The sequence below is a fragment of the Bombina bombina genome, chromosome 2 (genome assembly GCF_027579735.1).
Source record: "Bombina bombina isolate aBomBom1 chromosome 2, aBomBom1.pri, whole genome shotgun sequence".
NCBI lineage: Eukaryota > Metazoa > Chordata > Amphibia > Anura > Bombinatoridae > Bombina > Bombina bombina.
The window spans coordinates 1,220,359,412-1,220,374,015 of record NC_069500.1 but is presented as its reverse complement, the minus strand read 5'-3'; the positions used below and the strand labels follow the sequence as shown (position 1 = coordinate 1,220,374,015).

At 42.1% G+C, this 14,604-nt stretch overlaps 1 protein-coding gene across 1 annotated transcript in view; it reads left to right on the top strand.

Moving 5' to 3' along the window:
• Window positions 1–824, top strand: part of CHIC2 (cysteine rich hydrophobic domain 2) — a 90,189-nt gene extending 89,365 nt beyond the window's left edge. The window contains exon 6 of the mRNA XM_053703966.1: window positions 1–824. This exon is cut by the window's left edge and continues 920 nt beyond it. The gene's annotated coding sequence lies outside the window, so the exon portion shown is untranslated.
• Window positions 825–14,604: the final 13,780 nt, after the last annotated feature.

Here is a 14,604-nt window from a genome sequence, read left to right as displayed (position 1 = left end):
ATAGTTCCAAACTGGTTCCATGGCAGCTTAAGTTTAGGGAAGAATGGTCTAGTGCTTTTTTGTTAAACTCTCTATTTTACCATACACAGGGTAGTCAAATTGGAAAATAATAATTATTGCACATTTGTAGATTTAAATTGCTTAGTTTTATTCACAGATTTAATCTAAAACTTAGTGCAGGCCAGAAACTTGAGTGATGTTGCATATAACACCACTACATGGGTTTCTTGTTTCAGTGTTTATTACATATTTAATTTCAGTTTTGTTAAATGAATTCTATATGAAAACATAGTTTTAAAGCTGTGTTATTTGATGTGTAGCATTTTAAATACACATGCTATGTTCAAATGGTAATTAGATGTTTATTACCACTATAAAAGCTACTCTAATCTTATTCTTATTAAATATATACATTAATATTCTTAGCCACCATTTGAAGTATGTTATATACGTCTGTGGTGGTAGATAGCAGACTTATTTCTGCTGAGATCTGGAGATTTGTAATGTTTTATAAATTCCAGGTTTATGGAAAAAACTATTAAAAAATTGTCAAGCTGTTTGTTATTTTTCTTATTTTGATGTACTAACATGATGTGAATCAGATTGTATGGAAAAGCAGTTATTTTCTCCAATTTTTATTTTGGAACATATTAATAATTATAACTATTCCTCCAGCGGGTTTTTTTGTGTGCATATCCAATGCTGGCAATGGTATGCACCCTTAAACAAAAGTCGTACATACACTCAGATGTCATATAAGTAGTTGTATGAAGCTTGGCATAGTTATGTTATCATATTTGTATGTTAATAAATGGATAAAACCAGGTCTGTGTTTATTTTCTATGATATTGTGTGGGAAAGTTAACTGACTTTATATAAAATGTTTAGCCATAAATATATTTTCCTAATACTATATAAAACTACACTTCTCAAGTTTGAATCCCCATAATTATGACTGATGGGCTTAGTCTCATCCTGTAGTCTTTTCAGTCCTGTTTTTGCAGGTCGCATTGCACGTGTGTGTGTGTGTCAGAGTGTGGATGCATGCATATATATCAATGTGGGTGAATATATTCCTGACAGTTGGCTTTGCAGAGTCAGCTATCCTATTTTCTTTCATCAGATGGGGAGAGTACAAAAACCATAATGTGTGAGAATTACCCTCCTAGCCACTATGTGTAGGCAAATGACACCCTAACATACCAGTGCTTTAAATCCCTCTTACACTGAATCCTCAGTTATTCTTTTTCCTCCTTGATGGAGTGAGGTGAATACAGCTTTCTTTCCTAAGATATGGTCCACTGCATCATCAATTTCTGTTGAAAAACTCCTGGCCAGCAGTGGAGGCAAACAGCACCACAGCAAAGCTGTTAAGTATCACTTCCCTTCCCACAAACCCCAGTTATTCTCTTTGCCTTTGGTGCAAGGAGGAGGTGAAGTTTTTGGTGTCTGAAGAAGTTTGGATATTTCACTTGTATCAAGATTTTATTATTTTGAAAGTCAGAGTAGGTCTGCTCTGGCCTTTCCTCTCAAGATTGGGTCTAGCCGTACTCCACGTTGGTCTCTTCAATAGGGCAGTGGTGACTTTAAAGCAGTTAGGAAAACGTAGCAAGGCACACCTCACAAGTTCCTAACAAGTTGCTGCCCTGGTATAGAAAGCCTGAGTAGGTTTACTCTGTTCTTTCTTCTACAGGTCTCTGTGAGGAGTGGCATCCTCTCGGGCAGGGTGACCTGTCCTGCCGGACAGCTATATGTGCAGGTAAGTGCCTTTTGTCTCCTGCAAGTTCCTGTATTAAAGTTTTCCATAGCTACTGTGGAGAACAGCATTAGAAATCTATTATCTACCAGTTGTAGAAGCAATGTTACAAAAAAGAGCTCTAAAATGTGCAATAACAAACAATGTTTATTGGAGCGCAATAATAACTTATATTGGGGTGATAAAAAATATATATAACAGAGCACAAAAATTATATCTATTGGGGCAAAAAAATAATATATAAAAGCGCTTAAATAGAAGCGCAAAAACAATGAAAATGTAGATCTATTTTCTTACATGACAGTTTGTTTAAGAGGGTGTTAACAAAGCTACTAGGAAGGCAGTATAAACATTTCTATTTGCTTACATATGACTTACATGGAGATAGGGCTGCATGATTAATCACGGATGCGGTTTTAAACCGTGATTAATTGCTGTGGTTTGTTTTAAAAGCACAAGAGTACGTGATTTTTTGAAAAAACAAAACTTCAGATCGTCATGAAAACGGAGGCAGAGAGGAGGGAGGGTTAGAGGCGAACCAGTGTTCGTCCATGGGCGGACGTGAGAATGCCCGTGAAATGGCTATTTTGGAAGAGATTGCAGAGTGTGTGGGAGTCATCTGGGAGTTGTGTGGCGGTGGGACAGCTCAAAGTTGTGAGCAATAAAGTGAGTATTGTACAAAAACTTTAAAGTGCCTTACTTTTTTTTTAACTTTTTTTTTTTTTTTACTTCTGTGACGCATAACATTGAGTTTGATTACATTTTACAATATATTTTATTTATATATGTTCATTAAGGGTTGCTTGTAGGATGTATTGTGAAGTGCATTGTAAATAATATATTCAACACATGTTACAAAACCTTCTCTATCATCTATCTAGTAGATAGATTATAGAGGATGAATGATATAGAATTACTTACTAGATATAGATGATAAATGTAATTATATTTATTTTTATTTAATATATAATTTAGTTAAGTCAAGTGTAGATTCCCAGAAGATAGATCAATCATCAGTACACAACATTTTTTTTATTCTATTAAATTTTTCCTCTAATTATAAGTGTTAATTTTAAATTTCTCCAACATAGGTGTGTCCGGTCCACGGCGTCATCCTTACTTGTGGGATATTCTCTTCCCCAACAGGAAATGGCAAAGAGCCCAGCAAAGCTGGTCACATGATCCCTCCTAGGCTCCGCCTACCCTAGTCATTCTCTTTGCCGTTGTACAGGCAACATCTCCACGGAGATGGCTTAGAGTTTTTTAGTGTTTAACTGTAGTTTTTATTATTCAATCAAGAGTTTGTTATTTTAAAATAGTGCTGGTATGTACTATTTACTCAGAAACAGAAAAGAGATGAAGATTTCTGTTTGTATGAGGAAAATGATTTTAGCAACCGTCACTAAAATCCATGGCTGTTCCACACAGGACTGTTGAGAGCAATTAACTTCAGTTGGGGGAACAGTGAGCAGTCTCTTGCTGCTTGAGGTATGACACATTCTAACAAGACGATGTAATGCTGGAAGCTGTCATTTTCCCTATGGGATCCGGTAAGCCATGTTTATTACGATCGTAAATAAGGGCTTCAAAAAGGGCTTATTAAGACTGTAGACTTTTTCTGGGCTAAATCGATTCATTATTAACACATATTTAGCCTTGAGGAATCATTTTATCTGGGTATTTTGATATAATAATATCGGCAGGCACTGTTTTAGACACCTTATTCTTTAGGGGCTTTCCCAAAGCATAGGCAGAGCCTCATTTTCGCGCCGGTGTTGCGCACTTGTTTTTGAGAGGCATGGCATGCAGTCGCATGTGAGAGGAGCTCTGATACTTAGAAAAGACTTTCTGAAGGCGTCATTTGGTATCGTATTCCCCTTGGGGCTTGGTTGGGTCTCAGCAAAGCAGATACCAGGGACTGTAAAGGGGTTAAAGTTCAAAACGGCTCCGGTTCCGTTATTTTAAGGGTTAAAGCTTCCAAATTTGGTGTGCAATACTTTTAAGGCTTTAAGACACTGGGGTGAAAATTTGGTGAATTTTGAACAATTCCTTCATGTTTTTTCGCAATTGCAGTAATAAAGTGTGTTCAGTTTAAAATTTAAAGTGACAGTAACGGTTTTATTTTAAAACGTTTTTTGTACTTTGTTATCAAGTTTATGCCTGTTTAACATGTCTGAACTACCAGATAGACTGTGTTCTGAATGTGGGGAAGCCAGAATTCCTATTCATTTAAATAAATGTGATTTATGTGACAATGACAATGATGCCCAAGATGATTCCTCAAGTGAGGGGAGTAAGCATGGTACTGCATCATTCCCTCCTTCGTCTACACGAGTCTTGCCCACTCAGGAGGCCCCTAGTACATCTAGCGCGCCAATACTCCTTACTATGCAACAATTAACGGCTGTAATGGATAATTCTGTCAAAAACATTTTAGCCAAAATGAACCCTTATCAGCGTAAGCGCGACTGCTCTGTTTTAGATACTGAAGAGCATGACGACGCTGATAATAATATTTCTGAAGGGCCCCTAACCCAGTCTGATGGGGCCAGGGAGGTTTTGTCTGAGGGAGAAATTACTGATTCAGGGAACATTTCTCAACAAGCTGAACCTGATGTGATTGCATTTAAATTTAAGTTGGAACATCTCCGCATTCTGCTTAAGGAGGTATTATCCACTCTGGATGATTGTGACAAGTTGGTCATCCCAGAGAAACTATGTAAAATGGACAAGTTCCTAGAGGTGCCGGGGCTCCCAGAAGCTTTTCCTATACCCAAGCGGGTGGCGGACATTGTTAATAAAGAATAGGAAAGGCCCGGTATTCCTTTCGTCCCTCCCCCCATATTTAAAAAATTGTTTCCTACGACCCCAGAAAGGACTTATGGCAGACAGTCCCCAAGGTCGAGGGAGCGGTTTCCACTTTAAACAAACGCACCACTATACCCATAGAGGATAGTTGTGCTTTCAAAGATCCTATGGATAAAAAATTAGAAGGTTTGCTTAAAAAGATGTTTGTTCAGCAGGGTTACCTTCTACAACCAATTTCATGCATTGTCCCTGTCGCTACAGCCGCATGTTTCTGGTTCGATGAGCTGATAAAGGCGGTCGATAGTGATTCTCCTCCTTATGAGGAGATTATGGACAGAATCAATGCTCTCAAATTGGCTAATTCTTTCACCCTAGACGCCACTTTGCAATTGGCTAGGTTAGCGGCTAAGAATTCTGGGTTTGCTATTGTGGCGCGCAGAGCGCTTTGGTTGAAATCTTGGTCGGCTGATGCGTCTTCCAAGAACAAGCTACTTAACATTCCTTTCAAGGGGAAAACGCTGTTTGGCCCTGACTTGAAAGAGATTATCTCTGATATCACTGGGGGTAAGGGCCACGCCCTTCCTCAGGATCGGCCTTTCAAGGCAAAAAATAAACCTAATTTTCGTCCCTTTCGTAGAAACGGACCAGCCCAAAGTGCTACGTCCTCTAAGCAAGAGGGTAATACTTCTCAAGCCAAGCCAGCTTGGAGACCAATGCAAGGCTGGAACAAGGGTAAGCAGGCCAAGAAACCTGCCACTGCTACCAAGACAGCATGAAATGTTGGCCCCCGATCCGGGACCGGATCTGGTGGGGGGCAGACTCTCTCTCTTCGCTCAGGCTTGGGCAAGAGATGTTCTGGATCCTTGGGCGCTAGAAATAGTCTCCCAAGGTTATCTTCTGGAATTCAAGGGACTTCCCCCAAGGGGGAGGTTCCACAGGTCTCAGTTGTCTTCAGACCACATAAAAAGACAGGCATTCTTACATTGTGTAGAAGACCTGTTAAAAATGGGAGTGATTCATCCTGTTCCATTAAGAGAACAAGGGATGGGATTCTACTCCAATCTGTTCATAGTTCCCAAAAAAGAGGGAACGTTCAGACCAATCTTAGATCTCAAGATCTTAAACAAGTTTCTCAAGGTTCCATCGTTCAAGATGGAAACCATTCGAACTATTCTTCCTTCCGTCCAGGAAGGTCAATTCATGACCACGGTGGATTTAAAGGATGCGTATCTACATATTCCTATCCACAAGGAACATCATCGGTTCCTGAGGTTCGCATTCCTGGACAAACATTACCAGTTCGTGGCGCTTCCTTTCGGATTAGCCACTGCTCCAAGGATTTTCACAAAGGTACTAGGGTCCCTTCTAGCTGTGCTAAGACCAAGGGGCATTGCTGTAGTACCTTACTTGGACGACATTCTAATTCAAGCGTCGTCCCTTCCTCAAGCAAAGGCTCACACGGACATTGTCCTGGCCTTTCTCAGATCTCACGGATGGAAAGTGAACGTGGAAAAGAGTTCTCTATCTCCGTCAACAAGGGTTCCCTTCTTGGGAACAATAATAGACTCCTTAGAAATGAGGATTTTTCTGACAGAGGCCAGAAAAACAAAACTTCTAGACTCTTGTCGGATACTTCATTCCGTTCCTCTTCCTTCCATAGCTCAGTGCATGGAAGTGATCGGGTTGATGGTAGCGGCAATGGACATAGTTCCTTTTGCGCGCATTCATCTAAGACCATTACAACTGTGCATGCTCAGTCAGTGGAATGGGGACTATACAGACTTGTCTCCGAAGATACAAGTAAATCAGAGGACCAGAGACTCACTCCGTTGGTGGCTGTCCCTGGACAACCTGTCACGAGGGATGACATTCCGCAGACCAGAGTGGGTCATTGTCACGACCGACGCCAGTCTGATGGGCTGGGGCGCGGTCTGGGGATCCCTGAAAGCTCAGGGTCTTTGGTCTCGGGAAGAATCTCTGTTACCGATAAATATTCTGGAACTGAGAGCGATATTCAATGCTCTCAAGGCTTGGCCTCAGCTAGCGAGGGCCAAGTTCATACGGTTTCAATCAGACAACATGACAACTGTTGCGTACATCAACCATCAGGGGGGAACAAGGAGTTCCCTGGCGATGGAAGAAGTGACCAAAATCATTCTATGGGCGGAGTCTCACTCCTGCCACCTGTCTGCTATCCACATCCCAGGAGTGGAAAATTGGGAAGCGGATTTTCTGAGTCGTCAGACATTGCATCCGGGGGAGTGGGAACTCCATCCGGAAATCTTTGCCCAAGTCACTCAGCTGTGGGGCATTCCAGACATGGATCTGATGGCCTCTCGTCAGAACTTCAAAGTTCCTTGCGACGGGTCCAGATCCAGGGATCCCAAGGCGGCTCTAGTGGATGCACTAGTAGCACCTTGGACCTTCAAACTAGCTTATGTGTTCCCGCCGTTTCCTCTCATCCCCAGGCTGGTAGCCAGGATCAATCAGGAGAGGGCGTCGGTGATCTTGATAGCTCCTGCGTGGCCACGCAGGACTTGGTATGCAGATCTGGTGAATATGTCATCGGCTCCACCTTGGAAGCTACCTTTGAGACGAGACCTTCTGGTTCAGGGTCCGTTCGAACATCCGAATCTGGTTTCACTCCAGCTGACTGCTTGGAGATTGAACGCTTGATCTTATCGAAGCGAGGGTTCTCAGATTCTGTTATCGATACTCTTGTTCAGGCCAGAAAGCCTGTAACTAGAAAGATTTACCACAAAATTTGGAAAAAATATATCTGTTGGTGTGAATCTAAAGGATTCCCTTGGGACAAGGTTAAGATTCCTAGGATTCTATCCTTCCTTCAAGAAGGATTGGAAAAAGGATTATCTGCAAGTTCCCTGAAGGGACAGATTTCTGCCTTGTCTGTGTTACTTCACAAAAAGCTGGCCGCTGTGCCAGATGTTCAAGCCTTTGTTCAGGCTCTGGTTAGAATTAAGCCTGTTTACAAACCTTTGACTCCTCCTTGGAGTCTCAATTTAGTTCTTTCAGTTCTTCAGGGGGTTCCGTTTGAACCCTTACATTCCGTTGATATTAAGTTATTATCTTGGAAAGTTTTGTTTTTAGTTGCAATTTCTTCTGCTAGAAGAGTTTCAGAATTGTCTGCTCTGCAGTGTTCTCCTCCTTATCTGGTGTTCCATGCAGATAAGGTGGTTTTACGTACTAAACCTGGTTTTCTTCCAAAAGTTGTTTCTAACAAAAACATTAACCAGGAGATTATCGTACCTTCTCTGTGTCCGAAACCAGTTTCAAAGAAGGAACGTTTGTTGCACAATTTGGATGTTGTTCGCGCTCTAAAATTCTATTTAGATGCTACAAAGGATTTTAGACAAACATCTTCCTTGTTTGTTGTTTATTCCGGTAAAAGGAGAGGTCAAAAAGCAACTTCTACCTCTCTCTCTTTTTGGATTAAAAGCATCATCAGATTGGCTTACGAGACTGCCGGACGGCAGCCTCCCGAAAGAATCACGGCTCATTCCACTAGGGCTGTGGCTTCCACATGGGCCTTCAAGAACGAGGCTTCTGTTGATCAGATATGTAGGGCAGCGACTTGGTCTTCACTGCACACTTTTACCAAATTTTACAAGTTTGATACTTTTGCTTCTTCTGAGGCTATTTTTGGGAGAAAGGTTTTGCAAGCCGTGGTGCCTTCCATCTAGGTGACCTGATTTGCTCCCTCCCTTCATCCGTGTCCTAAAGCTTTGGTATTGGTTCCCACAAGTAAGGATGACGCCGTGGACCGGACACACCTATGTTGGAGAAAACAGAATTTATGTTTACCTGATAAATTACTTTCTCCAACGGTGTGTCCGGTCCACGGCCCGCCCTGGTTTTTTTTAATCAGGTCTGATAATTTATTTTCTTTAACTACAGTCACCACGGTACCATATGGTTTCTCCTATGCAAATATTCCTCCTTAACGTCGGTCGAATGACTGGGGTAGGCGGAGCCTAGGAGGGATCATGTGACCAGCTTTGCTGGGCTCTTTGCCATTTCCTGTTGGGGAAGAGAATATCCCACAAGTAAGGATGACGCCGTGGACCGGACACACCGTTGGAGAAAGTAATTTATCAGGTAAACATAAATTCTGTTTTTCATTAGTTACCATTACCCTTATTATACCAGTTTGCAGTCCAGTAGTGTACCATAACAGTACACAAATAATTTTTTACAAGTAATCAAAAACGATCTATATTTTGTCATTCTTTATGGATAGATGCTGCTGCAGTGCAATGCAAGTCATTTAAAAAAAAAAAAAATTAAAAAAATTGGAATAATTTTTTTATTGTAAACTGCAATGCAAGTCAGTTTGTTTTATTTATAATTGCTACTAGGCTAGTGCTGCAACAATAAGAAATCATTATACATTTTGGTGAGCCAAAATATCAAAAATAGCATGATGCTTAAATGTGCAATCTGCATTTATTGTGTCAGGTGTGCAATTCTCTATTAACCTGTCCATGTGCATTGTGCAGCCACAAAATAGCAGCCCTTAAGTATGCCTAACCAATTGTGTTTAAGAAATAAGAAAATAGCTAAGCTACTAATATAAGTCAATTCAATTGTGAATGTTGTTTAAAATTGCATGCTCTATTGCTCGATTGATTCAGAAGTTGAACACAAAATACATTTATTAATTAAATGAATAAAAAAGTGTTTTTCTCCAACATAGGTGTGTCCGGTCCACGGCGTCATCCTTACTTGTGGGATATTCTCTTCCCCAACAGGAAATGGCAAAGAGCCCAGCAAAGCTGGTCACATGATCCCTCCTAGGCTCCGCCTTCCCCTGTCATTCTCTTTGCCGTTGTACAGGCAACATCTCCACGGAGATGGCTTAGAGTTTTTTAGTGTTTAACTGTAGTTTTTATTATTCAATCAAGAGTTTGTTATTTTAAAATAGTGCTGGTATGTACTATTTACTCTGAAACAGAAAAGAGATGAAGATTTCTGTTTGTAAGAGGAAAATGATTTTAGCAACCGTTACTAAAATCGATGGCTGTTTCCACACAGGACTGTTGAGAGGAATTAACTTCAGTTGGGGGAACAGTGAGCAGACTTTTGCTGCTTGAGGTATGACACATTCTAACAAGACGATGTAATGCTGGAAGCTGTCATTTTCCCTATGGGATCCGGTAAGCCATTTTTATTACAGAAAGAAAAAAAGGGCTTCACAAGGGCTTTTTAAGACTGTAGACATTTTCTGGGCTAAATCGATTTATATATAAACATATTTTATACTCCATAGCCTTGAGGAATTATTTTAATCTTGGGAATTTTGTAAAATAACCGGCAGGCACTGTATTGGACACCTTATTCTCTAGGGGCTTTCCCTAATCATAGGCAGAGTCTCATTTTCGCGCCTGTATTGCGCACTTGTTTTTGGGAAGCATGACATGCAGATGCATGTGTGAGGAGCTCTGATACATAGAAAAGACTTTCTGAAGGCGTCATTTGGTATCGTATTCCCCTTTGGGCTTGGTTGGGTCTCAGCAAAGCAGATACCAGGGACTGTAAAGGGGTTAAATATAAAAACGGCTCCGGTTCCGTTATTTTAAGGGTTAAAGCTTCCAAATTTGGTGTGCAATACTTTTAAGGCTTTAAGACACTGTGGTGAAATTTTGGTGAATTTTGAACAATTCCTTCATACTTTTTCGCAATTGCAGTAATAAAGTGTGTTCAGTTTAAAATTTAAAGTGACAGTAACGGTTTATTTTAAAACGTTTTTTGTACTTTGTTATCAAGTTTTTGCCTGTTTAACATGTCTGAACTACCAGATAGACTGTGTTCTGAATGTGGGGAAGCCAAGGTTCCTTCTCATTTAAATAGATGTGATTTATGTGACACAAAATTTAGAGAAAATGATGCCCAAGATGATTCCTCAAGTGAGGGGAGTAAGCATGGTACTGCATCATCCCCTCCTTCGTCTACACCAGTCTTGCCCACACAGGAGGCCCCTAGTACATCTAGCGCGCCAATACTCCTTACTATGCAACAATTAACGGCTGTAATGGATAATTCTATCAAAAACATTTTAGCCAAAATGCCCACTTATCAGCGAAAGCGCGACTGCTCTGTTTTAGAAAATACTGAAGAGCATGAGGACGCTGATGATATTGGTTCTGAAGGGCCCCTACACCAGTCTGAGGGGGCCAGGGAGGTTTTGTCTGAGGGAGAAATTTCAGATTCAGGGAAAATTTCTCAACAAGCTGAACCTGATGTGATTACATTTAAATTTAAATTGGAACATCTCCGCGCTCTGCTTAAGGAGGTGTTATCCACTCTGGATGATTGTGAGAATTTGGTCATTCCAGAGAAACTATGTAAAATGGACAAGTTCCTAGAGGTCCCGGGGCCCCCCGAAGCTTTTCCTATACCCAAGCGGGTGGCGGACATTGTAAATAAAGAATGGGAAAGGCCCGGTATACCTTTCGTCCCTCCCCCCATATTTAAAAAATTGTTTCCTATGGTCGACCCCAGAAAGGTCTTATGGCAGACAGTCCCCAAGGTCGAGGGGGCGGTTTCTACTCTAAACAAACGCACCACTATACCCATAGAAGATAGTTGTGCTTTCAAAGATCCTATGGATAAAAAAATTAGAAGGTTTGCTTAAAAAGATGTTTGTTCAGCAAGGTTACCTTCTACAACCAATTTCATGCATTGTTCCTGTCACTACAGCCGCGTGTTTCTGGTTCGATGAGCTAGAAAAGGCGCTCAATAATAATTCTTCTTCTTATGAGGAGATTATGGACAGAATTCGTGCTCTCAAATTGGCTAATTCTTTCACCCTGGACGCCACTTTGCAATTGGCTAGGTTAGCGGCGAAAAATTCTGGTTTTGCTATTGTGGCGCGCAGAGCGCTTTGGTTAAAATCTTGGTCAGCGGATGCGTCTTCCAAGAACAAATTGCTTAACATCCCTTTCAAGGGGAAAACGCTGTTTGGCCCTGACTTGAAAGAGATTATCTCCGATATCACTGGGGGCAAGGGCCACGCCCTTCCTCAGGATAGGTCTTTCAAGGCCAAAAATAAACCTAATTTTCGTCCCTTTCGCAGAAACGGACCAGCCCCAAGTGCTACGTCCTCTAAGCAAGAGGGTAATACTTCTCAAGCCAAGCCAGCCTGGAGACCAATGCAAGGCTGGAACAAAGGAAAGCAGGCCAAGAAACCTGCCACTGCTACCAAGACAGCATGAGATGTTGGCCCCCGATCCGGGACCGGATCTGGTGGGGGGCAGACTCTCTCTCTTCGCTCAGGCTTGGGCAAGAGATGTTCTGGATCCTTGGGCACTAGAAATAGTCTCCCAAGGTTATCTTCTGGAATTCAAGGGGCTTCCCCCAAGGGGGAGGTTCCACAGGTCTCAATTGTCTTCAGACCACATAAAAAAACAGGCATTCTTACATTGTGTAGAAGACCTGTTAAAAATGGGAGTGATTCATCCTGTTCCATTAGGAGAACAAGGGATGGGGTTCTACTCCAATCTGTTCGTAGTTCCCAAAAAAGAGGGAACATTCAGACCAATCTTGGATCTCAAGATCCTAAACAAGTTTCTCAAGGTTCCATCGTTCAAAATGGAAACCATTCGAACAATTCTTCCTTCCATCCAGGAAGGTCAATTCATGACCACGGTGGATTTAAAGGATGCGTATCTACATATTCCTATCCACAAGGAACATCATCGGTTCCTAAGGTTCGCATTCCTGGACAAGCATTACCAGTTTGTGGCACTTCCGTTCGGATTAGCCACTGCTCCAAGGATTTTCACAAAGGTACTAGGGTCCCTTCTAGCGGTGCTAAGACCAAGGGGCATTGCAGTAGTACCTTACTTGGACGACATTCTGATTCAAGCGTCGTCCCTTCCTCAAGCAAAGGCTCACACGGACATTGTCCTGGCCTTTCTCAGATCTCACGGGTGGAAAGTGAACGTAGAAAAAAGTTCTCTATCTCCGTCAACAAGGGTTCCCTTCTTGGGAACAATAATAGACTCCTTAGAAATGAGGATTTTTCTGACAGAGGCCAGAAAATCAAAACTTCTAAACTCTTGTCAAATACTTCATTCTGTTCCTCTTCCTTCCATAGCGCAGTGCATGGAAGTAATAGGTTTGATGGTAGCGGCAATGGACATAGTTCCTTTTGCGCGCATTCATCTAAGACCATTACAACTGTGCATGCTCAGTCAGTGGAATGGGGACTATACAGACTTGTCTCCGACGATACAAGTAAATCAGAGGACCAGAGATTCACTCCGTTGGTGGCTGTCCCTGGACAACCTGTCACAGGGGATGAGCTTCCGCAGACCAGAGTGGGTCATTGTCACGACCGACGCCAGTCTGGTGGGCTGGGGCGCGGTCTGGGGACCCCTGAAAGCTCAGGGTCTTTGGTCTCGGGAAGAATCTCTTCTACCGATAAATATTCTGGAACTGAGAGCGATACTCAATGCTCTCAAGGCTTGGCCTCAGCTAGCAAAGGCCAAGTTCATACGGTTTCAATCAGACAACATGACGACTGTTGCGTACATCAACCATCAGGGGGGAACAAGGAGTTCCCTGGCGATGGAAGAAGTGACCAAAATCATTCAATGGGCGGAGACTCACTCCTGCCACTTGTCTGCAATCCACATCCCAGGAGTGGAAAATTGGGAAGCGGATTTTCTGAGTCGTCAGACATTTCATCCGGGGGAGTGGGAACTCCATCCGGAAATCTTTGCCCAAATTACTCAATTGTGGGGCATTCCAGACATGGATCTGATGGCCTCTCGTCAGAACTTCAAGGTTCCTTGCTACGGGTCCAGATCCAGGGATCCCAAGGCGACTCTAGTAGATGCACTAGTAGCACCTTGGACCTTCAAACTAGCTTATGTATTCCCGCCGTTTCCTCTCATCCCCAGGCTGGTAGCCAGGATCAATCAGGAGAGAGCATCAGTGATCTTGTTAGCTCCTGCGTGGCCACGCAGGACTTGGTATGCAGACCTGGTGAATATGTCATCGGCTCCACCATGGAAGCTACCTTTGAGACGAGACCTTCTTGTTCAAGGTCCGTTCGAACATCCGAATCTGGTCTCACTCCAACTGACTGCTTGGAGATTGAACGCTTGATCTTATCAAAGCGAGGGTTCTCAGATTCTGTCATTGATACTCTTGTTCAGGCCAGAAAGCCTGTAACTAGAAAAATTTACCACAAAATATGGAAAAAATATATCTGTTGGTGTGAATCTAAAGGTTTCCCTTGGGACAAGGTAAAAATTCCTAAGATTCTATCCTTTCTTCAAGAAGGTTTGGAGAAAGGATGATCTGCTAGTTCCTTGAAGGGACAGATTTCTGCCTTGTCTGTGTTACTTCACAAAAAGCTGGCAGCTGTGCCAGATGTTCAAGCCTTTGTTCAGGCTCTGGTTAGAATCAAGCCTGTTTACAAACCTTTGACTCCTCCTTGGAGTCTCAATTTAGTTCTTTCAGTTCTTCAGGGGGTTCCGTTTGAACCCTTACATTCCGTTGATATTAAGTTATTATCTTGGAAAGTTTTGTTTTTGGTTGCAATTTCTTCTGCTAGAAGAAGTTTCAGAATTATCTGCTCTGCAGTGTTCTCCTCCTTATCTGGTGTTCCATGCAGATAAGGTGGTTTTACGTACTAAACCTGGTTTTCTTCCGAAAGTTGTTTCTAACAAAAACATTAACCAGGAGATAGTCGTGCCTTCTTTGTGTCCGAATCCAGTTTCAAAGAAGGAACGTTTGTTGCACAATTTGGATGTTGTTCATGCTCTAAAATTCTATTTAGATGCTACAAAGGATTTTAGACAAACATCTTCCTTGTTTGTTGTTTATTCTGGTAAAAGGAGAGGTCAAAAAGCAACTTCTACCTCTCTCTCTTTTTGGATTAAAAGCATCATCAGATTGGCTTATGAGACTGCCGGACGGCAGCCTCCTGAAAGAATCACAGCTCATTCCACTAGGGCTGTGGCTTCCACATGGGCCTTCAAGAACGAGGCTTCTGTTGATCAGATATGTAA